Source organism: Corvus moneduloides, chromosome 11 (genome assembly GCF_009650955.1).
Source record: "Corvus moneduloides isolate bCorMon1 chromosome 11, bCorMon1.pri, whole genome shotgun sequence".
NCBI classification, from domain to species: Eukaryota; Metazoa; Chordata; class Aves; order Passeriformes; family Corvidae; genus Corvus; species Corvus moneduloides.
Genome location: NC_045486.1, coordinates 15,570,355 through 15,598,337, shown reverse-complemented (window position 1 = coordinate 15,598,337; position 27,983 = coordinate 15,570,355). Strand labels below are relative to the sequence as shown.

Below are 27,983 nucleotides of genomic sequence, written 5' to 3'. Positions count from 1 at the left end.
TGCTGCAATTGGGATCACAGCGATAAGCAGGTTCAAGGAGGAAGAAGATAAGTTAATGCCAGGGCCACTGTTTAATACAGGCGATTCCTCCCCAGGCCGCTTCTGGAGCCCCGTGCACACCGAGCACAGGCCCGCAAAGAAAAGCGGTGCGAGAGATGAGCCGGGTCTCCCGGGAGAGGAGCCGGAGCGGGGAGAGCGGAGCCGCGGCTGCCGCGCTGCACAGAGCCGCCTTTCATTACAAAGGGCCGGGAAGCGGCTTGGAACTGCCAGCAGCACTGACACGATGCAAGAGGGGATTTTTCAGGCTGATGCAGCAACAAAGGCAGTTAAATCTAGCCAGGTAAGAGGCTTTCGAGGTTAGCCGGCTGTTCCCACAGCACAGGCTTTCTTTTCTTTTCTTCCTTCTTTTTTTTTCTTTTTTCTTCTTCCCCCTCCTCCTTTTCTAGGGGGAATTATTTTTGGTAATCCATGTGTTGCTGCTCGTTGGGCGCTGGAGCAGAAGTAAGCAGGTAAGCGGCACTTTTATCCCCAACCCAGCTTCCCACCACGGCCGGGACTCCAGTGAGAGGCTCTGAGCCTCAAAGGGAAGCGGTGAGGCTGGGCCAAGGCAGCTGGAGCGGCACTAAGCTCACAGCAGCTGGGAATTCCTTCTCTTTTTTTGATTGAAATGATGGCAGTGGGGGGCTACCTGGAGAGGAGCAGCTTCCACAACAAGCACCTGCTGCACCAGCGGAGGCTGGGTGCGCTGAGGCAGCACTGGGTGGTTCGGGGTGCTGGCACCCACCTGGAGTCACTCGCTGCCTGGCCCTGCTGGCAGAACAGAGGGGTGCTGGGCCTGGGAAAGCCACCCATGATGCCCAAGTCCATCACCCTGCAAGGAGCCCAGCACCCTGTGCTCCTAGGGCAGGAGGATGCTCCCATCACTGGCTCTGCAGGGAGTCCAGGTGGTTCAGGCATCTCGGTGGGATATTGTGGAGATAGACCAGGATGAAGCCCAGATGCTGGAGCCTGTTGAAGGCCAGGAGGGTGTTTCTGAAAGGGATTTGTGTTCCTGGAGACCTGCATGCCAGCCCCAGTGCTCCCTAGGAAACACCCTGGACTGCCCTGAGCAACTGTCTTCCCAAAGTCCTGCGAGGTGGAGGATGTGCCAGTGGCCCATGACTCAACACCTCCTCCCAGTGCTTCACATCAGCAGGTGGGATGTGACACGACCCCGGAGGCTGCAATGAGCCGTGCTGGCAGAGGCAGTGCCAGCTCAGTGAGCTGTGCTGCTGTGCAGGGACCCACGGCCCCTCGCCATCCCAGGCTCACAGCCGTGACAGGGGGTGCCCACAACTCATCTCCCTGGTGCAGCTTGTCATCTCGTCCTTCTTCTGGTGGCAGCTCCTCAGACATTGCCCTGCTGAGCCCAGAAGACCCTGTGTTGATCCAGCTGGTGCAATGATGTTGTTGCTCCATTCCCTCACGATGCCTTTGCATCACCCTGGGCCATGTGCCACGATGGTGCCATGCAGTGCCGGCTGCTTCCTGTAGCTTGTGCCCACACTGTGCTCTGCTTAATGGTGCAGCCACCACCACCGAGGTGCCCAGCACCCTGCTCAGGGACCTGAACCCTGCCTTGGTGTGGGGTGAAGGCAGCTGAAAATCCCTCTTTCTTCCCAGCCTCCTCCTCTTCTCCCTGCCCAGCCAGCATCCACCACTGCAACAAGATTAAACCAATTGCACCGTTATTTGTTTCATATTTAATAAGGGTTTGAGGAGCAGATCTCCCAGCAAGCCCCTGCTATCAATCAAACCCGCACAGAGTCCCCCTTTGCGCCCGCCTTTCCAAGAAGAAAGAAAACAAAATTGGTCTAATTTATTATTCATTTGTTCATTAAGTCTGTATTAACCAGATATATTATAAAGGAAAACAGGATTGCGCGTTTTGATCAGCAAATCCTCTGCTCATGAATATCCATGAGGCTCCCCCCTATCCCAGCACCTCTCCCGTGTGTGGAGCCAGCCGATGGAGGGTGTCAGTGGTGGGTGCTGGCACCGGGCTGTGTCCTGGCACACCACAGAGCTGGAAAGCTGCTCTCAGCTCTCTCTGCTTGCACAGCATTGGGGATCAGCTGTGCCATGCCACAGCGCTCCAGAGCTCGGGCCACCCATGGATGCCCACAGCTGGGAGGGAGAGGCCAAGCCCTGCTGGGTGCAGGGGGCTGTGGGGACATGCTGGGGGACACTGGGGCGATGGGCTCCCCTCCCTTCCTGCCTGGGGCTGAGCAGGAAGCTGAGCAGGTGGTGTTTCCGCGGCGTGAAAAAGCAGCATATGTCCCTGGATCCCTGGCGCGTGGCAGCGCCGGCGATGCCCGCGACTCCCCCGATGCTGCGGGGAGGCACAGAGGGACCCCGAGGTGCCAGTGATGCCCTGCAGGACCAGCACAGAACTGGAGCAGCATATATCCCTGCTCCCCGGGGCATAGTCCATGAACCCCTTGGTCCATCCTAGGGAGGATGGGACAGGGCAGGATTGGGTCCCAGGATGTGTTGCAGGGACTGGCTGGCACCAGGTCATAAACTCGTGGTGACATTCACCCAGCCAGCAGCACCTCTGGCAGCAGCAGAGTGTGGAGAGCCATGTCCCAGCCCAGCAGGATGGTGGATCCCAGCCCTGCCCAGGAGCTGTTGCCTCCTGCAGCAACAGTGGGCATACACGGAGAAATGCCACATCTGCATGGATGTCCATGCACCCATGCAGTCCAGCCAGACCTGAAAATAGGTTGGTTTAAAAAATGCATCACTTTGAAGTTATGTAAATGAAAAGCAGCGGCAAACAGAGCATGCTGGCAAAAGGGTTTCCAATTTTTTTTCCTCCTCGCCAGCTTCCTCCGGTTAAAATTGGGTTGCAATTCATTAATAAAGGAACAGTTGTACTGAATAAGCTCCCGTGCTTAAATCAGGACAGAGAAGCGTAATTAACCCAGCTCCAGTCTGATGTGATGGAAGAGGAAAATGCTCTTCTGTTTTGGTCCCTTCTCTTAAAAGCCCGCTGCGTTCTCCCGGCCTCTTGGGAACGGAGCTGAGCTTCTTATTTAAAAATGAAGCTCGCAGCCTGACAGAGCGGGTTCATGTATATATATAAAAAAGCTGTCATGATGATATTTTATTCATACCCCTCTTCCCCTTCCCTTTGCTTGGAAAATCCAGGAGCAGCCAGCAGGCAGTGTGGAGAGAGAGAAAGCAAGAATCCCCTTTTAAAAGTAAATTACAGATGCAAGTCACATTAGTTGAAGCCCCACGAGGCGGCAGATTCCTGAGTACCAGGGCTGGCCCCGGCGGCTTGGCCAGCCCAGACCTGGCACACCAGCTTCCCACCCCGAACGCCACCCGTGAGAGGGCAGGAGGGGACAGGCGGGGGGTGGCACCGGCTTTACACCACTGGTCTGTACAAGCTGAAGGTTTGTCCTCACTCCACCTAAATTAAAGCCTAATTAAGGGTCACAAAGGGCTCCCGCTGGCAGGTCCTAGAGGTGGGATTCAGCCCATTGTCCTGGGCTCGATGTGAGGGGCTTCCTTCTCCACCATTATTTCCGGGGCTGAATTTCCACCTTTCCCCGCAGCAGTTTGTCTGGATGAGCCAGACGCTGTCCGGCCACCGTCGAAGTGGCACGTGGCTCTGCATGTTGATGGAGCATCCCTGCGGCTCGGCTCGGCTCTGCCTGGCCGTGCTCCCCCCTTCCTCCACCGCCGCTTCCTCACCTGCTGTAAAAAAGAGCTGGCTGATGGCACGGGAAGGCAAACTGTATTTTGGGTGACCTTTGGGTGGGCAAGAGCTGCCCACAAGGGTGTTGGATTTGCTGTGCGGGACAGGGAGTCTGGTGAGGCAGAGCAGGGCAGCGCAGTCCATTAAAGCTGGGAGTGCTGCAGGACTGGCTTGATGCGAGAGACAGACGCTGAATTCCACATGGGACCAGCCATAGACCCATCAACATCTCCTGTGCTCCTGCTGAAGCTACACCGTGTCACCTGTCGCTCTCCCTGTGTCACCTGGGGTGAGCTGAGGTGAATGCCCTCAGGGACGCAGCCGGCCAGCACCAGCGCTGTGGGAGCGCTCCCACAGCAGGGACGGGCAGGGGCAGCCCTGAGATGGGGACACGCACAAGGACCTCTGCAATGGGGAAGTGCAGCAGTACCCCTGTGCCACAGGGCTGCCCAGTTACCCCCGAGTATGGAGCTGGAGCAGGGGTGGCATTGCTCCATGGCACCACCGCCCCCACTCCCTCAGGGACCTCCCTGCGGACCTTCTCCCTATTTCTTCTGCTTCACTCCCAATGCCTGTCCATGTCCACTCCTTGTAGCTCTACCCCAGGGGATTTTGAGGCTTTATTCATTTTATTAAAACTAACAGGTTGGTTCGCAGAGCACAGGGATGCTGGACCTTGCCAGGAACCCATCACACACCCCATGAGTGGCTGGGCTGGCACCACTGGGTACTGGCATGTAGGAACAGGGGCATTGCCAGGGCTCACCCTGCCCTGCCACACACCAGTGAGCCTGGAAATCCTTGGTGGGGCAAACTGAATCCCTGGGGCTGGAGGAGATGTTGGTGAGGGCAGCCAGCCCTTTTGTACCAGAGATGTTTCTGGTGAGGAGAAAAAAAAAGAAAAATCAGTGTTTGTTTCTTTCGGAGAAGATTGCTCTCTGCGCGCTCCTTGTATTTAGTTATTATTAAAGGGTTGTTTTGCTGTCAGTGAAAGCCTGCAATTACAGGCTCTCGCTTTTTTTCCTGGCTGTCACTATTCCCCATGAAAGCATTGCCCACAATTTTAGCATTTCTGCATTTCAATGTAAAGAAAAAGAAATTGAGATTTGGGCTGACGCTTTCCATGTGCGCGCGGCTGATTTCAAACTCCTCTGATTGTCCCCCCGCCAAAAAACATCATTTTGGGGGCTCAGACCAGAGCAGAATGTAGCTGTGCACTAGCAGAGGCTGTTTGGTCTTTACCCTCTTGCGTGTTCAACTCATATCCAGGCAAAAACTTTGCAGGAATCCCATCAGTGCCAACGCTGTGGTCAGGAAACCAGCACCACCTCACCCTGCTCCCATAAGCATGCTGTGCAGAAAAAAATAAACTATTTTCATTGAAGATCCTTATAAACTTCCCTTGGTCAAATAATTCACGGCTGATGGCTGGAAACACACTTTGTGTCCTGTATCTGTCTGTGCCAGCTCCGCACTGTGCCTCCCACACCACAAATCCCTTCCCTGACCTCATGAAACACGGGATATCCCCAGCCAGAACCAGCATCCCTCGTGGAGCCAGGGATGCAGCAGATGGGGCAGACTTGGCTCCGCTGGACCCCAGATCCTCAACATTCCTAGAGGAATTCCCCCAAAGTTAATGGGGACATTTCTCCTCCCTCCGAACCCTCCTCCCCGGCTGTATCACCGCTAATCTAATGTGGCTAATTTTAAACGAAGCTGCCCTCCCTTGACATGCATCTCCCCGTGGCATTGAAATTAAATGTAGGCTGTAATTTGGCATTTGAGAAGTGAAAGGGATGGTGGCCCTAAGGGAAAAGATAACAGCTTGGCTGTTTGTGTTAAATAGCTGTCTGCGAGCTTCAAACTGCAGCCGGAGATTCAGCTCACCGCGGGCAGGCTGCCAGGCCCCGGCCTGCTTTTTGGCTACAGCTCCTTCACAGCAGGAAGCTCAGAGGGGGGATCTCAGCCCCGACCCCCCCACTGCATCTCACAGGGCATCTGCTTGTTCCCCACCCTCTGTGGCTCCTGCTAAAACTGTCTCGCAGGCTCCTTGCTCCAGCGCCGTGGCCACCAGGAAAGCGCCAGGGAGGGATGCACAGCCATGGGGAAGGAGAAGCACAGTCCTTTGGGGCATTCTGAACCCAGCATGGGGCAACACAGTCTGGCAGGGGCATCCCAATTCCATGCTGCACCTTGTGTGGTGGTGGCAGCCCATCAGGGACATCCCTGCCAAATGCTGCACCAGTGTGGATTTGCAGCTGGCGATGTTGGGATTTGGCCTCAGCACAGCACAGAGGTCTCTAGATTGGCTCCAGACTCCAGCTCTCCTTGCAGGGGAGAGCTGCCTGCCACCTGAGGACTTGGCTTTAAATAAAAGTCTGCTTTGCTCAAATCCAATGTTTCTCTTGGCCTGAAACAAAAATAAATTCTAATTTCAAGCTTGCTTTTTTTTCTATTTTAATGGATGCTGTTAATAAAAGGGAGACTTCGAGATAGCAATTTCCAGCAGCGGAACATGCCTGTTTTGGGGGCAGTTTGTTTTAAACTGGAAAAATTTGCCGAGGCAGTGGGAATTTGCCTGGGCTCCCAGGTTCCCCCCAGTCACCTGTGCAGGGGACACTGGGGCAGGCAGGGGATGGAAGAGGCAGATGTCCCCGTGGCCAGGGCCAGCTGCAGCACAGGGATGGGGCTCCCCGGTGGGATGGTTACCTGGTGTACCCCACAGCCCTTCTCCTTCCCAGCCCACCCACCTCCATCCCTCTGCCCTCCTCCTCCTTACCCGCACCCAGTTACCATTTCCCAGGAGCTGCTCATCCCTCCCAGCCCTTTGTACCGCTTGTCTCCATCCTCCCCTTTGTTTAGCATTTTAATTATTTTAATTACCTTGTTTGCCAGCTTATCGCGGCGCTCAAACCCATCTGTGTGCGCGCGAGCAGACACAGACTTTTATCTGCAGCCCGCCGTCAGCCCCATTAGCATTTTTACTCCGGCTTTGGTGGAGGAAAGGAGAAATTAGCATTTCTGCCTGGGCCGGTGGGGCTGGCACGGTCGTCCCTCGCCTCGCAGGGTCACTTCATTCTTCCCAGAAGAATGGGACTAATTTATCTCTCCCCCCTCCTTGTATCCATTTCAAATGAGAGATTAATATAATGACAAACATGAAGCCCGAGTGGGGGCGATGCCTGAGCCCTGCCATGGGGTTTTCTCTCTCCAGGGAGGCAGGCAGTGGAGTTCAGGTGAGGTGGGTGCTGTCCCCAGGGAGCACCCTTGGGTTGCCAGGAGAAAGGTGTCTTTGGGAAAAAGCTTCTTTCTGTTGAATTTAGATGCCAAAATGCTGCTTGGTAGAGGCAGAGGTCAAAGGCAGGGATGCTGGACCCCACTGAGAGTGGGAGGGGATGGGGACAGGGCAAGGGGCTTCGGGCTGTGGTTAAAAGAGCCGTGCTGCTGCAGTGGCAAGGGCTTTCCAGGTGGGCTGCATGGCTGGAGCACCCCACTCTCCTTTAGGGACAAATGAGAGATTTCACTGCTGGAAACCCTCTCCCAGCATCGTCTTAGTGCTGCTTAAATGCCTCTCCCAAAAAGGCCCAACCACCAATAAATCTGTATCAGCTCACCTTCAAACGCACTTCAGTGCCCTATTTACTCTGCACAACAACAAATTAACAGCCCCAGTTTTGGGAATGGCTGCCAGCCCCCGCAGCAGGGCTCCCCTGAGTGACCCAAGACCCCTTTTTACTGCATCAAAGCATTGCTATAATCCTCCTGTGAGCTGCCTGTGGGGAGGGGGGTGTAGTGACGGCAAGGCTGGGTGAGCAGTGGTCCCCTGGGGAAAGCTGGGTCACCAGGGGTGTTCATGGATACCCAGTTGTGCCATGGTGTGAGCAGGGTGGAAAACATCCCACAGAGTTGGGCTGGGCAGCCAGGAGCTCCACCTCAGACAGGACATCTGTAGGGGCAGGACACCTCATGGAGAAGGAACATCCCGTGGGAGAAGATGTTCTGTGGAAACAGAAACCCTTTTGGAGAGAGGACATACATCCAGGTCAGCATAACCCCTGGGGACAAGATGTTCCTTAGGCATGGGACAACAATTTAGGACAAGGTGTTCTTTGGGAATAGGACCCCTGCCCATGACAGAACATCCATTGGGAACAGGATCCCCTGTTCCAGGATAAGAATGCCTCTTTGGGACAAGAGTCCCATCCAGGGCAGGATGTGCCTTTGGGACAGAAATCCCCTTAAGGACAGAATGCTCCAGAGGACAGGCCAGGCCCTTTGCTGCCAGGGCAGCAGCCAGGACCCTCAGATCCCCCCCAATATCTGCTTCTAAACCCTCCTTTAAATACTCAACACACTTCAGTGTATAAATAAAGGGTTTCACACCTCTGATTCGAGTCACCAGGAAAAATGGAGCAAATTAACCAAATTCCAGAGCAGAAGAAATCTCCTAAAAGCCTGCACACCTTTCCTGCACACAGCAAAGCCCTTTAAGACCCAGAAAAGGCAATAAAGGCCAATTTGTTGGTCCCGAATCTGTTAAACAAATGAGTCAGAGACAAAAGGATCCATCAGTCCAGACAGTCTTGAGAGAGACTTGCAGGGACATGGGATGGTGTGCAGGGACAGTGACCCCAGCAGCCAGGGACCCACCATGTCTCTGCACCACAGCCTGCCCGGGGAAAGCAACAGGCCAGTGTTTTGCTGAGGTTTGGGCTGCAAAACTTAACAAGGAAGAAATTAGAAAGAGAAACTTCACTAAAATAGCTTTAGAAAAACATCCTACCAAAGGAATGGGACAAAGAACAAAGGAAGGAGGGGGGACCAAACCCAAGGGAAGGTAATACTGGGACATGGCACCGTTCATTGAATCTGCTACAGTGATGAGGAGGAGGGGAAGGAGGAAGGACTGCCCCAGCACAGCCCGGTGCCACTTGCTGGCAAGGCCATTGGTGGCATTGCCGTGTTGGTGGTGGCATTGCCGGGCAGGTGAGAGAAGAGCACCAAGCCCCCAGTGTCCAGCCATGCCATGCTGTGGGAGACAGCCGCTTCCTTCGCAAGCATGTCACTGCTGCTGGAAAGCACGGGAAATTCAATCTATAATTTACAGGCATATCCATCTGGGAAGTGGCTCGACAAGCCTGGGAGAGCAGCACTGCCCTCCTGGCTCCTGCTCTTCTTCTAATTTAAGAATTCTTTACATTGAGGCATGGTATGAATAAGGGCCAGTGACAGGCGCCATCCCCTCCCTCCCTATCCTGTCACTGCCTCCTTGGCTGGCCACAGCAGGTTCTTGCATGCTGCTTTCAGCCTCCCCAGGACACAGTTTGGAGCTGTTGACTCCTGCACGTTTAACACAGATGCTCGGGACAGGCTTTCTTAGGAAGCCCCCAGAGATGCTGCAGCAACCAGGGCTGGGCTGGGTGATGCTGGTTGCTGTGGAAACAGCAAGGCCAGATCCAGGGACCGCAGCATTTTCCCTGCACCTGGTACCAGCTCCTCTCACCTAGTTTGCAGCTGGAGAGCATAGGATGCTGGAGAGCTGTTCTGGTGGCATTGGGCTGTTCCCAGCCCCAGTCTGCTCCAGTCTCACCTTCCCCAGGGATCAATGGGCTTGCTCCCTCCCACCCTGTGTATGTCATGCACGGGGTGTTTCATTGCATGGGGCTCCCTGGGATGGGACACAGTACTTTGGACCAGGGCCACCACCTCTTCTCCAGCCACCTGGAGGCCAGATCCAGCCATCCCCCCAGGAACTGCATGGCACAGCCTGCCAGCACATCCCAGGAAAGCCTTTTGCACCAGCACCATGACTTCACTCAACCAGTGCACCACCACAGGCTGTCTTAAATGTCACCCAGACCTGCGGGAGGTGGGACACAGTGGGACAAGCCACACAGGGTCCTCCTTAAGTGTAGCCAAACCCTGCCATTGGCCAGGCAGGTGCCGCTGTGTGCCAGGCTGCCACCCATGCCAGGCTCATCCTCGCTCCACTCACAGGCAGCTCAGCTCATTACAGGGATGCCGGGATGATGGAGTATCCTGCCGGAGTAGAGGAAGCCAGGTAAACCTCTCCATCCATCAGGGCCCCCACTTTCTGCCAAGCACATTAGGGGATAATTAAGTAAAAATAGGCCTTCCGACCAGTGTAGCTCATTAAGGGCTAATTAAGTTAATTAGTGCCAGGTGTGGATTGCAGCGCTTGCGCGTGTGGCTGTTGTTTGCTGTAATTGCATTTTCTCAGCAGCTTCCTCCGCCAGGCTGGAGCTCTGCCAACAAGGAAGGGATTCAGTGCCCGCTGTTGGTGCAACACGGGGCAGCTGATGGGCACCCAGCAATGGCACCGCACCAGGGACAGTTAACCCTTCTGTCCCCGTGCCCCCCAGGCGGCTCTCCCACCCCAAGGCCAGGGCCTGACCGTGGGGCAGCATGTGCTGCCCCTGCCTGTCCCTCTTGGTGTGCTCCTCCTGCCTATACACAGGGGAGGGACAAGAGCCTGTGCCATAGCAGTCCCCAAAAGCAGCCAGGAAGGCAGAGGACAGCCTCCCAGGGACCCAGCATTGAGGCCAAGACTTCTGAAGGTCTGTGAAGGTGAATATGGGCAGGGATGAAGCAGCAAACACAGCCATGTATGCTGATCATATTGGTGCTGAAAGATGAAAGAGGGATGGTGGAGAAAAGGGTGGAGAGGAAGACAAAAAGGCGAGAAGGAAACATGAGAGGGTGAGGAGAGAGATGCCAGGCTCTGATCTGTGCTTCCCGCACCCGGGAGCAATTAGAGCTGCTCTGCCTGTGCCCTGCAGAGACACTGAAGGGATGAAGATGTGACAAAGACCAGGCTATTTTTTGCTGAGGTTACTGTCACTAATAAATGGAGACTCTCCCTTGACACGTGTTCCTGTTCCTTCCAGCGTCTGGGCATTTGGCATCCTCCTCCAAGCACAGCCTTGCCGGTAGCAGCCTCGCTTGGAGCTGACCCACGCTCCCTCCAGGGAGGCTCGGCTCGTAAACAATTCTGTGAAATACGGCTGAAAGGCTTTGAGGGGATGGAGAGGCTGTGCAGGCACCCCATCCCTCTCCCCATGCCATGAATCAACTCCCAGTAAGGCAGGAGCAAGGCAGAGACCTCCATCCATATCCCGGGATGGAGGCCGGGGAGCACAGCCAGCATTCTGGGGGGCTGCCTTTCCTGCGGCCTCTATCCAATGGGAAGTTCCTGCTGCCTGCACCACTGTGGCAAGCGAGATGGGGAAAAGGGAGCTGAAGGGGAGGCAGGAGGAGAGATGGGTCCTTGCATCCCCACCGTGATCTCTCAGCACCGAGATAATTGCCTGCTGGTGACAGCTGAGGTCAGGCGTGACAGATACCTTGGGAAGAGCTCCCAGCTCCGAGACCTCCCTGCAGCAACCCAGTTCAATACTGGGGCTGAGAGGTAATTTTCCCAACCTCCCCTAGCACAGGCTCTCTCTGGGTGGATCCAGGTTCAGGCGATGATCCTTCCATCATCCTTCAAACAGCACTCAGCCCCCTCAAACAGCTCCACACGTGGGCTGTGATCCCTGGGGAGGGACAGGGAGTAGTAGGGTACCGAGCCCGAAGGCTTGGAGCTCCCATGGGGTGTGGTGAGAGCACCCAGGCAGGACCAGTGCCCACCTGGGAGCCAGTGGGGCGCAGATGGACCTGTCCATGCCCTCTATCCTCCCATGACCAAAGGAGGCTTTTTCACCTTGCTCTCGCTGCTCCTTGCCACCTCATCCTCACGCAATAGCAATGCACAGAGCACCAGGCAACCCCACTTCCTCTGCCATGGGAAAGGGACTGGAGAGGGAGTGTCCTGTAGCCCCCTTGGATGGCCAGGAGGCCAATGAGCACATCCTGGGGCTGGTAATTCATCCCCCCTTCCCTCTGCACTGGGCTCACTGCAGTGGGACTTGGCTCATCTGTCCCCCTGCTGCAGTGCTGAGAGTGGGGCAGGGCACCAGAGCTGAATGTTGGGCATGGAGAGGCCAGGATGAGACGCCTGATGCCACCAACGTGGCCCCTACAGCAGAGAGCATGTGCCCAGGCAGGGAAGGAGGCAGGGAAGCAGGCAGGCAGCGCTCCGAGGAGGCTCTGCAGCACCCTTGGCTCCCCTCTCCCCGGCGCCGGGCGCGAGGCTGACAGGATCATTACAGCCGCTATCTGGGCTCACGGGCTCATCCCTCTCCCTTTCGCCTTTTGCATAATGGATAGGCTGTGAGTAATGGGAAATGGCAGCCCAGCCGCGCTTGCTGGCAGCCCCTTAATGAAGAATATGGAAATCTCATCAGTCCAATCAGGCCAGCAAATGAAACTGCTTTCCCCCGCCGATGTGAGCAGAAGGCTAACGACCCGCGCTCCCCGGCTCCATCCCGCTCCCAGGAAGCCCCCCCTTCCCTTTTCCATGTTGACAAGTGAGCTGTGAACTTCATTTTTTCTGGCAAGCAGAGCCCCAACTCATCTTCCCTGCTCCCCTTCCCCAGGCTTGGGCCAGCAGGTATTCCTGTGGGTCAGCCTTCCGCTTGTTCCTCAAGGGCATCGCGCCCCACTCATGGCGCAGTCATCAGCTGGGTAGCACCACCTGCAGGCGTCACCCATCCCCAGCTCCTGGTCCTCCCTTGTGTCCTCCTGCTGTGCCTGAGCCTCCCAGCATCAGCTTTGGCACAGCTGGAGGTGCAAGTCAGCATCCCACGGTGGGGATGTGGGACACGTGGTCCCCCAGCTGCAGTCACCTGAGACCACTTTGTCCCTGCAAGCACTGAGGTCTGTTGGGCTCATGTCCATAGAATCCCAGCGCAACTGAGTTTCGTGGACTTGTGTCTTCTCCTGCAGTGACACCTGCAAAGAGCTACAGTGTGGAGAAACTACTGTTTCCTCTCTTGTCTCCCTTGTCCATCACCCACAGCCTTGCGCCTGGTATAGAGCACAGCTCCATCTCCACTCACCTCCTGCAGCGTGCACCATCGCCAAGCCAGACCTTCAGTCATGACACCTGCACAGTGACACCTCTAGTTGTGCCAGAATTGGAGCATCTTCCAAGAAACTATACCCCCCAGTCACACAGGGGCCACGCTGCTAGGAGCTGGCACCAGCATGCCCCACTCCAAACATATCCCACTTTGGTGTCATCTGCAAACTTGATGATGTACCTTTTGTCTCCTCCTCCCCATAAGCACTGTCCTGGCCCTGAGCAGCCTGGAAGTGCCTTCAGTTCAGGTCCCACAGGTTTTGCTGTTGCTCTGGGCTTCTGAGCTGTTGTGTCCATGGAGCTGTGAAGTGCTGTCTGTCAAATTGGCTACCATGGTGGCCTAGAACTTTGACTTGTGTATCTTGGTAAGATGTGTGGCTGAGAAAGCCTGACTTTGTCCCTAGCGGGGCACAAGACATGGTCAGTACTGGGATCTCAGTCCACACTGGGATCTGTACAAGGATGGTCACCTTGGATAAAGACCTGAGGGATGCAGGTTCAGCTCTGCCTTGGACTCACCATACAGGCTGTTTGCCCCAAATCTGCACCAAGACTTCATAGCTGGACTTGCTGTGTCCAAAACGTGGCAAAAATTAGATGTTTGCACAGCAGCTCACACCAGCAGGTCCTGACCTCCATGGCAGCATCCTCTGGCCTTTGCAACAGCTCAGGCAGGGGAGAGCAGCAGCATCCTCCCCTGCATCTGTCTGCTCTGTGGGCAAAGGCAGGAGGCTGGCAGGGAAACGGCCGCTCGCTGGTTTGGGGGAATGTTTAATTACCGGCTTTCACAGCCACTGTGTAGCTCCTAAACTGATGGTGTGCCTCGGCTGTGAATTCACCAGAAGCACCGAGGTGGGCATAGGTTTCAATAAAATCCCCAGCTATGTGTACACCCAGGGCATTCAGCCACGCATAAATACACCCATAGCATATGCTCGTGCTACAGCAGAGGATGCTAACTCAGGGCAGAGGATGCTAACTCAGGGCTGGAGGAAACCATTTGTTTCCATGAGTTATAAGATCATATCTGGAAACACCTCTAACAAGCCAAGATCAGTGCGGCAGCGGAGCTGGCGCTGGTCCCCGGCGCGGGCTGTTTGCACACACCAGTAATGATGTGAACGAGCGGCTGTTCAAGGGGCTGATCAACATCAAACCATTGAAATTAAAGGCTGAGGAGAAGCAGAGCCATAAACATTTATTGCAACACTCTGCGTATCATCAGCTGCTGATTTGGAGGCAGTGGAAATGTGCAGCTGAAATAATAGGATTTATCGGAGTCTGAGATGAACTGTCCTTGATGGATGGTTGTAGAAGGGAAACAATGTGCCATCTCCAGCACAAGGCCATTCCTAAAATACAGCGAGGGGGTGGGGGGGGGCTGCTGCCTTTATTAGCTCTAATCCCTCACCATTTTAGAGCCCACACCAGCCGTCAGACCCAACTGCAGCAGAATGAGGAAGCCAGCTTGAAGATGATGCCCTGGAATATCCCGGAGGACTGGAAATTAGACTTGTGGTCTCTAAAAGCTGAGTGTGTAATTTGCTGGAAAGTTGACACCCTTTCTGCTTTGTCTTGATGCGTTTTCCATTTGTTTGATCCCCTTTACATTTTTATCTCTGTTCTTCAGACAGAAAAAGCAAATCTAGGAATTTCTTCAGCTGCTCTCTCTTTGCTTCCCAATTTTTTTTCTGTTGCTTCGCTGACACAACTCAAGTTCATTAATGACACCGACAGTTTGCCTTTTAAAGCAAACTCCATCTTCTTTCACCCACCAAAGCTATGGAGCCCCACCTCTGGAGGGAAAATACAGCTGCTGTGCTCCCCCCAGCCAGCGGGTTAAGCAGGAACTGATGGCACTCAGAGCTCAGCTGCTGTAATCAAATCGTCTCCTGTCACCTTGAGCACCCTGTAATGCTCCTACATCTAACAGGCTGGGAGGAAGAGAGGGCTGAGAAAAGCAGTATCAGAAGAATGTGGGAAGAGAATAATTTGATAGATTTTTTTAGGTTTTTTTTTTTTTTACATTGATCTGAAAATTGAAGTTATGGATTGTTTTTTAAAAGGGAACTTCAGAAAAAATCTCTCTCTCCCTCTCTCTCTCTCTCTCTTTTAGAAGTGAACCCAGGGAAATATTTCCATGCAGAAGTCTCTGACTTACAGATCATCCAAGGTGTTTTATGCACATCAAAGTAACTAATATCTGAAACAGGAGAAAAACCCAACTTGACTTCATCAGATTTACAAACAAGTTAGCTTTGGCTGCATTGAACATCTGCTGCAGGCCCTATGGAGAGGAACTGTCTCGTACCTCTCCTGGGGACTTTTGGGCAAGGCTGGATACAGAAAGGTTTCTGCTGTGACAAACTGGCTCTAATTTGCCCCCTAAAAAGAGGGGGGCAGCATCACAGCTAACGCCTTGTCAACACTCTGTGGCACTGACGGGACAAACCCATCTGGATCAAGGCAAGAGGAAATGCAATGTTGTCACTGTCCCATCTGAGACATCCCTGAGAGCCCCAAATTTAGTGCACCATTCATACTTCATTGGTCTCTATACTAGCCCTCAGCACAAGCATCTCTGATAAAACAAGCCTTGCCAGGAGCCTCTATCTCATTTTTCCTGCTCAAATGGGCTGCAGAAGGGACTTGCTTTTGTTTCCACCAACACAAAGCCGAAAAAAACCCTCCAAGCTACATCCGTATGGGATGTGGGTGGTTGGAGAAAAATGGGTTTCCTGCTGCTTTGTATGTCCTAAAGCCTATTAACTGGGACTCTGTCTCTACCACTTCTTGTTTTGCCTGACAGGTTAAGCCCGCGTTGGCTTGATGAGACATTAGTGGCAGAACTTTTCCTGTGCCAGCCTGACACAATTCCCACTCCCACAGTTCCGATGTCCCGGATTAGCTGCTCTTGAAGGCACCATTTGAAGATGTTGCACCACACCTTCTCACTGAGACCTTGAAGGGATCCTGTAACCCTCTCAAGATTGCATTGAACTATGTAGAAAAAAACCTGGTTTCTTCAGGGTTGATGCAGCGAGTGACGAAGGCGGAGTGGGGGAGCAGGGACACCTGAGCAGAGATTTTCTCCCTGTTCAGCTGCTTTGGGCATTTGGTTTCTTGCTGCCCAAGTTTCTCTATCATCAGCAGTGAGAACCACAGTCCTCATTGCTTCTTGTGGTCCACAAGCAGCTTTCTTCTGCTGCACCTCCTAACAGAGATCTGTTTGTAAGTGCACCTAAGCCTGCTTCCCCATACCTGCTCTGACCTCTTCTCTGTCCCACGACACAGAAACATGAAAAACATGAATGCTAACACTCCTGCAAATGCAAGAAAAGGGACACTTTCAGTGTGGCTTCACATCTTGAGGTTGCTGAGGAGCCATTTTCAGCACTTCAAGTTGAAGTACTTTCAGAAAGGAAAATCAATGCTGAGGCAACCCGCCCAGAAATGAGGGGTCAGCAGGCTGGCGTGAGGGAGGTGCAGGTGACGGAGGAGCAATGGGAGAGTGCCTCCAGTGCGTGATCCCTCATCGTGGCTGAATCACTAACCCTAAACACATAAATCAAACCCAGCCTGGGGATCACGCCTGCAGGCACACTCTGTTTGATCCAGGAAGGCTCACTTCAGCCTCTTTTGGAAAGACCTTGCCAAGGCTGGACAATGGGAAGGGCTGCTGTGTGTTGCTGTTAGCATTGACACATTTGCCCCATTATTCATGGCTGGTGTGCATTTTGCTTCCTCTTGGTTCCCAGCCTAGTTTTTCACTGGGTTTTCATGCCTTTGAGGCAAGCAGCACTGAAATGGTGCCAGTCCTTTGTCAAGAGCCAACTGGGCATACCCTGGGCTTCAGTTTTTGCTGGCGACAGTCCCAAGAGAAGCCGTCTTGTGGCTTCTGTGTCGCCTCTCCTCTCTGCTGTCCAGCTCACTAATCATTTTTTAAATCTATTAGCTGAATTTTAATTTTTTTTAGTGGACATGATAGAAGAGTAAGAGTCTCAAAGACAAGTGTTAGGAAAACTGGTGCCTGGATCTTTTTCCTCCATCCTCTTGCAGCGCCAGCTGAAGTGAAAGGCTATGATGCATGAGCTCACTTTTAATCAGGTAATCCAGCTGGGAGAGAGCAATACCATAACAATCCATTCAGGATTAAAGAAAAGCTTCTGGCAGTGTCTCTCACCATCCATAAGACACTCATTGTCTCTGCTATGAGTTGCAGGCTCTTCTCTGCTGGGCAGAGTCTCCCAGGATGTCCGAGCACTGGGACAGCACCCATAGTAGGAGCCACTCACTTCTCAACTCAACTCATCTACCCACTCAAACAACACCAGCTTGGGCTTTATCTTCTGTTTATGCCCCCAGCAGAACTGAAAAAAACCCAGTGCCCATCCTTCCCAGAATCCCATCTCTTCCCAGGCCTTTGGCTTTGCACAGGTGCTCTGAAAGCAGAGCAGTGTGGGGCAGGGTGAGTAGGAAACACAATTGTGTTGCCAGTAACAGGTCCTCAGAGTCTTCTGCCCAAACTGTGGATTTATTTGACTTCTCCCAAGACACTACAAAGTCTGAAGGCCAGGAAGAGAGTGGTGCTATGGGGTTCTCCTCTGAAATGAGCTACCTGAACCCAGGCACAGTCTGGTCAAGTCAGGCTAGAGTTTCTCCAGGGTGGTTTGCCCGCTGCTGGAGCTGCCAGCTGTGCAGGGGGACAAAAGGAAAGATCTGCTTGCTTTTCCTCCATAAAGGCACCACTTGGTCTGTGTCCGCATTGCTTCTTCCCTGAAATGCAGTGCCAGGAAGGTGCTGCTTCTCTCCCAGTCACTGGCATGAGGAAAGCAAACTGGCTGTCCTTGGCATTTGATATAAGGCTTTCCACAAACACCAGCTAATGGGAATTCCTCAGTGGTGTCCCTGGGAGCTTCAATATTGGATGTCAAGGCAGACTTTTGTCTTCTCAGCAGGCAGCTGGACCTGATGTGCTTAACCCTTTCCAGCCTGAACCAGAGGGTGAGGGACTGAGCATGGCAGGGCCTCAGAGTGGGCTGGGGTCCTGCTCCAGCTGCCTGCTGTGCTTGGCTGCTCCATGCCCCGACCTCAGCTTCACACCACTCCTGCTCCTGCAAACTCAGTGCACGTCCAGCTTTGTTTTATTGTCAAGGTGCCTCGGAGCATAGGGATCCAGGAGGATTACTGAATGCCTTGCAACTTGGAGATGGCAGGCACACCGGGCACGCTGAAGGGTTTTGTTTGTGCCTGGTGAGAGCAGCTGTGGGCAGGAGTGGGTGAGTGGGGAAGCTACCAAAAGAGAAATAAGGAAACAAAAGGCAAGTTGGGGCAGGGGGGGTAATGTTTGCAGGGGGGAGGGCAGGAATTTCTTTTCTTTGTCGGAAAGTCTAAAGTGCCTTTCTTTAGTGCCTTGGTCGCTGCATGGGGCCTTGGTCAATAACATTCCTCCCTCACCCTGCGGAAGGAGACGGGCCAAGCAAGACACGGCTGAATGAAATTCCTCTCACCTCACCCCGTAAACATCCCAAGAGTCTGGCCCCATTATGGCTGGGTACAAAAGTCTGGGTCCGAGGCCGAACAAAAGGATGGGGAAGAAAGTGCAGGTTGCCAGGGCAACGCTGTCCAGGCTGCCTGGTTTTATCAGCAAGGGGCCTGGGTTTTCTGCCTGAGTTACGGGAATCTGAGGCAATTTATTTCCACCGCAAGACAGAGGCTTTAGAGGGCAGCGTGGTGAGGCTCCGGCTTCGCTTTTGGTGTTCGCAGCAGGGCAGGTGAGGTGGGAGCAGCCGGGTACCCAGAGAGCCAGCAGCATCCTGGGAGGCACGGGGAGCACAGCAACGCCCAGGGAGTCCCCTGCAAAGGCTAACACAGAATGGTGACCCTCCAGGGAGTCTGTCCAATCTGCCCCTTACATGATTTGGGCTCTGTCCCGGCCTCCTCTACAACACATGAAGTCTGCTCGTCCGTCTGTTCAGAGTCCATTCATCTCTCTTGACTGAGGATGGACTTCTCTCTGCTTGGGGACCCCAGTACCCTGGCAGGCTGGATTAAATTGGGGAAAACCGGTTTTTTCAGTAGCCTGACAGAGAGAGTTTTACAGTTTAATTCAGAGAGGCTTTTACAGTTTAATCCAGATGAAGGCTGGTTACTTCTAGGCCTAGTGTTGTCTGCACTAGAGATGATCTGGTCCACTCCCAGAGAGCATCAAAGTTGCCTCTGACAGGCCTGGATTGCAGTGGGAACATCTGGAACCCAGTGCCTGAGGGTCAAAAGAAGCAGGACTGCCAGGTCCCCTGGCACAGCATTTAGCAAAGCTAATGCAAAACCTTAAAGCTACCTGAGCCCGGAGGACTGGATCTGGGATGTGTTGGCCTCACATTGAAAAGGACGAGGTCAGCTATGGGAAATTAAGTTCCAACTGGATAAATATCCTTCCCCACCAGTTTTTGGTGACAAGAGACAGAATACTCCAGAGACCTGGAAGCAGTAAAGACAACATGGGAAACCAAGCTGACACCAATCTTACAAAGGGTGTTACAACACTGGGGAAAGTATCATTCAGGCATCCACTCAGCACAGTGGCTCTATTGGGCAGCAAAGATGTTCATGATGTGGCTCCCTGTCAGTCTGAAGAGGATGATAACGCTGGGTGTAGGGTCAACATGCAAGATAGAGAATGAAAAAAAGCCTGAATGGTATAACAAAATAAGGTACAAAAGTCAGACATGCTGATGTGTTAAAGCCAGGACAAGCAGGCATTTTTGGTTTCCAAACAAACCAAAATACCAAAATGCAGGTGGGATGGCAAGGTTTCCAGAGGCAGAACCTCTTGCAGAAGAGAAAGAACCACACTGAAGGTTGTGAATGTAGTACCCACTCCTTGTTTGTTTCATGTTTTTCCTGTGGGATGTGGGGAGTTTGTAGGATGGGTCAGTAGCATGCAAAGACCTGGAACAAAATTTGCAGGCCAGCTCGGTTAAACAGCTGGAGCAGAACCAGCTCAGCAGGCCATGGAAAGCATTCGGCCGAGACAGCCTGCTCATCTCAATTCATCTAGACAAATTTCTAGACAAATGCGCCAAGCTGTGCTCAATGGAGTGACAGGGAAATTACTAATTAAACTGAAGATGGTGGGATTAGTGGGAAGAAATAGCAGTCGGGTACAGAAGCTGTACCTCTGGACAGAGGCAGTAGCAGGCTAGACAGAGTTCACCACTGGAGTTTCTCTGGAATTGATCCTGGGATTCATCTTGTTTATTCTCTCCATGAATGATGTTGTCATAAGAAGTGGAAGCGCTTAGGTTAAGCCAGCTGATGACGCAGAAGGGAGAGGCATTGTGAATGCAGAGGAGACAGGAGATCAAACAGAAAGCAGCAGACAACCTTGAGCACGGAGACGCAGGAACAAGTTGAAATTCAAGAGCACGAAATGCAAGACTAATCACAGGGTTGGGGTTTTTTGTGCTAGACAGGGAGTGTGTCAGTTGGACATGACTGAGGAGGAGGTGAACTTCGTTGTAGCAGTCATGGGTGATTATGAACCACCAATGAGCTAAAGGCACAAAAAGGCGAACGAGACCCGAGGGGTTTGGGATATTGCCAGTAGAAGCAGGAAATTATTAATAGCATTTGCGAAGTACTGACAAGACCTCATCTAGCATTGGGTAGGAGTCCTGGACAGGTAGGCTGAATTCTTGCCAGAAGCAGTGCAGAAAAATTCTCTGAATATGATCAAGAGACTGGAGATTCTGTTTCACGAATAAACAAAAGATGGAAGGAGTTATCTTCTCCATTGGTTTGCAAGTGATAGCCAAGCACAGCAGAAAAACTCACAAATTAGAAAGCAAGGATGCTGACAACCCCAGACCCTGTGTCCCTGTGCCTCCCTCCCACCTGAAACTACCTGAGCTCTTGCCCTCCACAGGATCTCTTCTGCAGAGAGACCATTTGCACCCTCCTCCTTCCCCCTCCTCGCCTTCGTGCCTGGAAACTGATCCCCACTTCAACTCTAAACAGGCAAAAAGAAAAGGAAAGCCAGTAGACTGGGTCTTTTGTACAGCAAAGCAGATTAGGGGCCTCCCAGGGACTTGCAGCTTGTAAGAGGGAAGGGCTGGGAGATGGAGGGAGGTAGGGGGGTGGCTCTGCTCTCCTCCACAAACAGTGAAACTCAGACCTGCCTTTGGTCTGCTCCTTGCAAAGTCTTTTTTGTCCCCCTTCCTTCCTGTCCCCCTCCCTTCCTGTCCCCCCCCCGCTTGACATTGTGGACCAGCTTTTGGGGGCTAGGATCTTTTCAGTTCCTGCAATGGATTTAATTCCTGAAACGTGTGTCCTGTTCCCTGCTCCCGTGCTGAATCAGGAAAGCATTCACCCAAACAAAAGCCAAATCTCCCTCCTAGGGGCAATCAGGAAAAGGGGTCCCTGCAGTGGTCTCTGGTTTGAAGACAAAAGGTTGCTTGAACTATAGACAAGCGGGTTAGTGCCACCATGGATTATAGAAACAGCTGTGGAAGCAGGGATTAGCCACCACCTGTGTGACAAAGGCTACAGGTCTCCAGTCCGAGGGCCAGCAGAACACATGGCAGAGGCTTTGTGCTACCTGTCTGCCTGAGCTTGACTCTTCAGGTGCTTTCTTTATTCTCAACTTGCCCTCACCAAATGCAAAGTGCTTAGGCTAGGATGAGCCAGACTTGCCTAGACCCAGGTTTGGGCAATCTTGGCCTCTTTTAATTTGAGTTGACTGATTCCCTCTGTCCTACAGCCCAACTCCTCTTTGGCTGTGAGCTGTAGGAAATGACTTGGTGTGGTGAGCACACTAAGGCAGAGCAATGCCTGGGTACAGGGGAAGCACAGACCCTGCCACTGCCACTGGCACTGAGCTGCTCCTCGTGCAGCAGCTTGGTCTGCCATGGGGGACTGGCTTTCTTAAAGCCTCTTGACCTGAAGGGAAGCTGCTACACCTTTTTAAGTGCTCTGTAATGTCCTACTTGTTGGTGTGTCCATGCAGCACCCCATCCCTTTAGCCCTTCTAGGCTCAAGCTTTGTCCTCTGTAAAACAGCCATGGCATAGACCCATCCTCTGGCAGGGGACTTGCAAAGCTAAAATCATTACTAGTTTTGAAACATTCAGCTATTTTAGTGAACTCAACTGAAAAGCTTTTTAGGAGACTAATAATCCTACCTCCCTAGCAGAGATTGAATAATGTGCAGCAAATCCTGCCTCAGGCTTCATGCACTGAACAACACGGTGGAAAAGCCTTGTGAGATTTTTTGCTAACGGTGCAAAGTCTGTCCTCTGTGTGGCATGAAGGAGGGTCCCCCAGAAAATCGCTTAGCTGTGGAATTAACTCTAAATGTGCTGCAACCAGATTGTTTTGGGCAACTTCATGTGTACATGCATGTTTTGTTCTATAACAGTTGGTTATACAGTCCTTTTTGTCAACAGGTTTTCGAGTTAAACTTTAAACAAAAAACCTCACCAGAAGGGTAATCCAACACTGGAATTGTCTGCCCAGGGAGGTTGTGGGGTCTCCATCCTTGGAGATACTCAAAACCTGATGAGATGTGGTACAAATCGACCTGCTTGAGATGGATATTCTTTGAGCCAGGCAGTCGGACTACATGGTCTCCAGAGGCTCCTGCCAACTTCAATTGTTCTTTAATTTTTAAAAAGCTGTAGAAGGATGAGTTAGCCTCTAAATTTCAGGACACAAGATTTGCCATGGGAACTGACCATCCAGATGCAAAAGCACTGAGCCTGCAATCCCTTGAGCTGAGGGCAAGGAGACACCCTGCTACCCACAGAGCATGAAAAGCCTTTTCTCTTTGCTTCTTCCATTCAGCCAAGAGAAAAAGACAGTAGTGGGGGCCTGAATTATGGCACTTGTGGGTTCTTCCTGTTGCTGACAATAACGAGGGGCAGCATTAGTTTCCAGGCAACTGATTTGGTGTCTTTCCAAGGGCCTCTGGCAGTGGGGTTTCTCACTGAGGACCCTGGTTTCTTCCCTTCCCTTTGTAAGCATTACACTCTCACCTAAATTGCAGACTCCACTCTCCTGGTTGCAGGTTTTTTGACATCCTTGCCTTTGATTTTCAGATCCTCACAGTTTTTTTTAAACATGGGTTCTCCTCAGGGAAACTCCCAAAGATGGTGGATCTGCAGGTGCAGCAACACCAAGTGAGTGTGGTCGAGGTTAAAAGCTGGGCTGGTGAGGGTGGCAGAAGGCACAGAGGTAAGGTACAGCCCCAGAGAACATGAACTTGGTGCTTCAGATTGGGAAACTGGGATCAGCACACAGCTTTGACAGACCTTCATGTCTACAAACCTACAACTGCTACAAAGCCACTCAAAACAGAGCTATCTGAACTTCACCAAGTCCCCACCTTGAATCGTGGTGCTACTGCAGCAGGACCTAAGGCAAGAGACACCCATGATGCTGCTAAATGCCACAACATATTCCCTGCTAAAAGTGGGGCTGCCTCACTGCTGAGTCTGTGGCTTCTGAAGGAGAATAAAAACACCGGTCTTTACCAGATAAAGCTCAATAAAGCTGGGTAATTCCAAGAACAAAGGAAATTAAATTCTCCAGACTGCACTGTAGAAGTGACCCACAATGTTCTGTGGTCCAAACTCGTGTAGAATTATGATTCTTTTAGGCATAGAGACCTGACTTTTTAGAATGATGGACTTTTTTTCCTGGAACTTTACTTTTAGTCTTTAAAATGGAAAATTCCAGAAGAGAAGGAGAAATTACAGGTTCCTAGGAACATCAAGGATCAACTGTTTCCTAGCAGAAGGCAAGACAAGAGCCAAAGGCGACCCCAGTACAGGCTCAGCCCTCACTAGTCAGGGCCCTCTTGTGTTACACTCGCAGTCTGGGAAGAGGGGGAACTGGAGCTGGGAATCAGAATGTTCAGATCAACCCCAGGGAAGCAGCAAACATACCATTTCATACAACATGAAATGAGATCTAACAGGGAAGAGGAGAGGGAAGGTGGAGGGGGATCCATTATTCATGAAGGCAACAGTAGTACAACAGAGCTTGCACAGACCCAGGCAGCGCTGGATAAGGTTACTGCAGAAACAAGGGTTGGTAATGGTATGCCAAAGCTCTGCTTCTTGGGTGTAGAAAGCAGAGAGGCATTGAGTCCTTCCTTTTCCTTTCTTTCCCCTTTCTTTCCCTTCCCTTCCTTTCCCAGCACAACACTCTCCTGGGGCATATGACATCAGAAACAAGCTTCCTTGGAAAGCTCTACTCATGGTCTGTTGAGGAAGATTTGGGAAGTTAGAAACCTGTAGAACACAGAAGGAGGGAGAAGCGGACCCCAGAGAGATAGCAGACAAGTGAGATCAAGGTTCTCCACCTCTCACCAAGGCTGATTCTGATTTCCTCAACAGGGAAACCTATCAGGGCTTGGCACTTGTCTCAAATGACAGCACGTGTTTGCTATGGTTCTGTGGTTTCTCACAAAGCAATGGTTTTTTGTTTTGTTTTTTTTTCCAGTTTGCTGCTTTCTCTTTTTTCTCCTTGCAAACAGAGCTGCTGGCTCCTCTCTGGCAGGCTGGCTGTGGGACACCATTTACAGATGGATGGGTGAGCAGGTACCTGTGTAGCGCTGACTGTTGCAACATGGAGGACATATCTCAGCAGTTGTCCTGAGGAATTAAACATCCCTGGATGTTTGGACAGGAAACTGAGCTCTGGCTTTGCACTGCTTGGCTTGGAAATATCCTGAGAGTAAAAAAGAGGGTGAGACACAGAGCTGGGTTGATGTGCAGAGGAAGGGTTGTAGCCCTTATAGCTCTTGATGGCATCACCTGCAGTGGTTTCTGGGGCTACTTAAACTCTGTGTGATGGGCTAACTCTAGTCCTTCTTTCAGGCAACAGTGGTGGCTGTTACCTGCATCACTGTTACTGCTGAAACTCAGTCAGGGGTGTGGGGCAAGGAAGGGATTGTTTCCTGGGCACTTGGTGGTGTGTATATACAACACAGGTGGTGGGTAGCACAAACAGTGAGGCATTTTGCTTAAACTGGTACGTTCCTGCTCACCTTTTGGTTGATGTGTAGGGGAGAGGCAATGGGGGGACAATTATCTATTAAAAACACAATCAGATGTTGAATGTGAATATGGACTGTGGGCTACTATCCAGGGGGAAAAAATCCACCACTCAGTGCAACGCCTTTGTTTTGCCTTGAACAGAAGCAGATCTGTAATCCTGGAGGTGGTGGAAAATGAACTATTTCCTACCCTGGACAGCTTGCGCAAGGCAGAAATGTGTGCAGGCTTGTGCAGTGAAGGTGATCCCTCCACTCAGCAGCTGAGGAGGCCCTGGGATTGTGACACTCTTGTGTAGGGGCCACTTTGATGGACTAGAACATGTGCTGAATCACGCCCTTGTGCAAAAAGAGCTCTTCCTCAGCTGAGGGACGCTTTGCAGGATCAGACTCTGCTGGTGCTGCAGGAAGTGCTGACATCAAATCAGTGCATGTCATTGCCAGGCTGTGCCTGGAGGGATGTATGGCTTGAGCACACTGGCTTGGATCATGTCCCATGTGTAGTACTAGGGCTGCCAGGCACTGCAGCCAGAACATTTAGTGCTCACCTGGAATACATTGCACGATATATTTAGAATGCCTTTTTTTCTAATTTCCCATTGCTTTTAATTGCATTCAGCTATTTTGATATTTCTGCCAGTGGTCGGCCACATGGTTTTGCAAAAAAAAGCCACCATTGAGCAGCGTGTGGGCCTCGTGTCTGCCTGTGAGCCAGGTCCCATCTGGCTGTAATTACTAGCTTCACATCAGCAAAAGAGTGTAATATTTAAATACAAATGTTTGATGTTTGCATAGCAAACCTCAGGATGGAAAGCTCTTGATAATCAGCCCGCAGGGAGGAGGTGGGCTTGCTGCAGGTGAGCACTGAGGTGTGTGGGATGCAGCAAGACTTTGTGGGGTTTTATGGGGATAGAGAGAAGAGCAACACTGAATTCAGAAGCCCTTCATGCCTCGCTCTGGGCAGAAGCTCCACACAGCATTGTAATCCTCAGTCTTAGGCAGATGGGCTACGAGCAGGGCAGATGTGATGCAGGGCAGATGACCCTGCCAAGAATCTCCCATATCCTCGCATTCAGAACATGTGAGGAGGTCACTGAAGCTTGCAAAATGGTAGAAGAGCTCCTGAAATCAATACAGGCTCCCTGCCCTCAGTAGTAGCCATCAGGATGGATAACAACCCTTGTTAGGTTTCAGCAGCTCAGGCACCAGCCGTGCCTGGAGAGTAGGGAGCTGGAGCCAAACTCACAGAAACATGGACAATCTATTGCACCAGCCCCTAAACACTAAGCTTGGGACCACAGCAAGCATTAGCCACTTTGTCTGGCAGAGATAAGATCCAACCCATAGTACCCTTCCAAAGAACCTTCCCCTGCTTGTAGTGAACACAAGCGTGAGATCTCTTGTGTACGGCACTTTGCTTCCCTGCCCTTCAATCCCAGTCCTTTGGGGAAGGAAAACAACAAGCTTGTACTGCACCCTGCTCCAATTGGGACGACAAGTGAGAAAACGGCTTCATCTGCTCCCAGGCACGTCTGGAAGGTGACAGACACGTGTGCTGCCTGCAGCATCCTCTGTTTAGCATTAAGGTCCAAGCACAACCGTGCACACTCAGCCAAATGAGAGTCCTGGAGCTGCTGCCTGCTGTGCCACCTCCTGTAGGGTACACAGCACCCTTGTTTTGCTCCTGATGGAGAAGAAAAGCCATGCCTGGAGATGGCTTTCGTTCATAATGCCATCACAGGGCTAGCAGCTGGCTCTTCCTGAGCTTGTCCAGACAAGGTTCAACCTGTCACAACTCATCATTTTATAAGTGCAGGAGGCTAGAGCCTAGGATAACAGGATACTAATAGGATAACAAATGCCTCCTCACTGTCTCAGGGGGTTTGGGGACCTATTCTCTGCAGCTTGCACACCCAAGGTGAGCCAGCCCTACTGTCGTCACTGCCTCCGAGGAGCATTGCTCATCTTGACAAACTTTAAAGCTGCATCCTGACAGACCAAAATAAATCAATCAATAAATAAATCGTCCGTCTCGTCTACTGGATTCTGCAGTTTATTTCCTTGGCGCTGATGAAAAATAGTTGGATGCTTAGTATCTTCATGAGACTAATTATGATAAACAGCCCCATCGCTGCTAATATCCGGACATTAATTCCCAGATGGAGCTGCAGAAAATGTCAGGAATGGAAATGTCAGCTCTCTAAAAGGACCTGGCAGGTATTGAAGTGGGGACTGGAACGTCAGCAGAGGAGGGAGTAGGGGGAGATCTGGGAATTAGCAGGATGTCGGTACACATTTGGAAGCTATAATTCTTCTCACTTGATTGCCCAGTTCCTCCCAGCAATGCCACAACCACAGCTTTCTTTGGATTTTGCTTTCTCTGAGCTCTGCTCCCGGTACCGAAGCAAAAGACTGGCACTCACTAAACACGTGATACTTTCTTTGGGCAGAAGAAGCTCAGCCTTAAGCTTCAGGAATCTCCTTCCTGCTGGGATTCCCAGAAATGTCACCCTGCTCTGCAGGATGGACACACCAGTAATTCCCTCTACACTGGGTGTGGGGCAGGCAGGCTGACAGGCAACAAAAGGTTACACCCAAACTCTGCTTCCATTCTCCTCTGGGTTTCACATCTGCATCCATATTTATATTGCTACAATTACCAGCTGAATACAAAAATATGACAGAAAATAGCAAAAAACCCACTCTCTTAGGGTTTCTGTTTTGGTTTTGTTTGTTTGTTTGTTTGTTTGTGGTTTGTTTGTTTCTGGTTTTTTGTTTGCTTTCTACGAGCAGTTTTAAAAAGTTTCTTGTATTTAGGAGGGCTATTTATGGATAATATTCCCTGCCAAGCGAGAAGGTACTTCAATAGTAGATGGACTAGCCAGATAAATGATATGAATGCCCAACTACTGACAACACTGTGTCGATGGCAGGAAGTCAGGCTGGCACCTGGCGCAATAAATCAGCTGATGAACAAGTCCAAGAAAGTCTGTTTTGAAGCCATTTGAAATCAAAAAATGGGTTGTCCTCTCATGGTGCAAAGACATGCACTGGTTTTGCTGCTCTGTTCAGCCTGCTGGCTCAGGCCCTGTTCTGTAGAGCATCTGGAACAGTGGTGCTCAGACAATGATCTATTCCAGCTTTTGGCACATGCTTTCCAGTGGAAAAAATCTGAACAGGTTGGGGATTCCT

General features: G+C 51.8%; 1 long non-coding RNA gene across 1 annotated transcript; it reads left to right on the top strand.

Annotated features, from left to right (window-relative positions):
* Nucleotides 1–104: 104 nt before the first annotated feature.
* LOC116449580 lies at nt 105–26,830 on the top strand. Its single transcript, XR_004242451.1, has 2 exons — nt 105–509; nt 14,154–26,830. It is a non-coding gene; the product is annotated as an uncharacterized LOC116449580 (long non-coding RNA).
* The last annotated feature ends 1,153 nt before the right edge of the window (nt 26,831–27,983 follow it).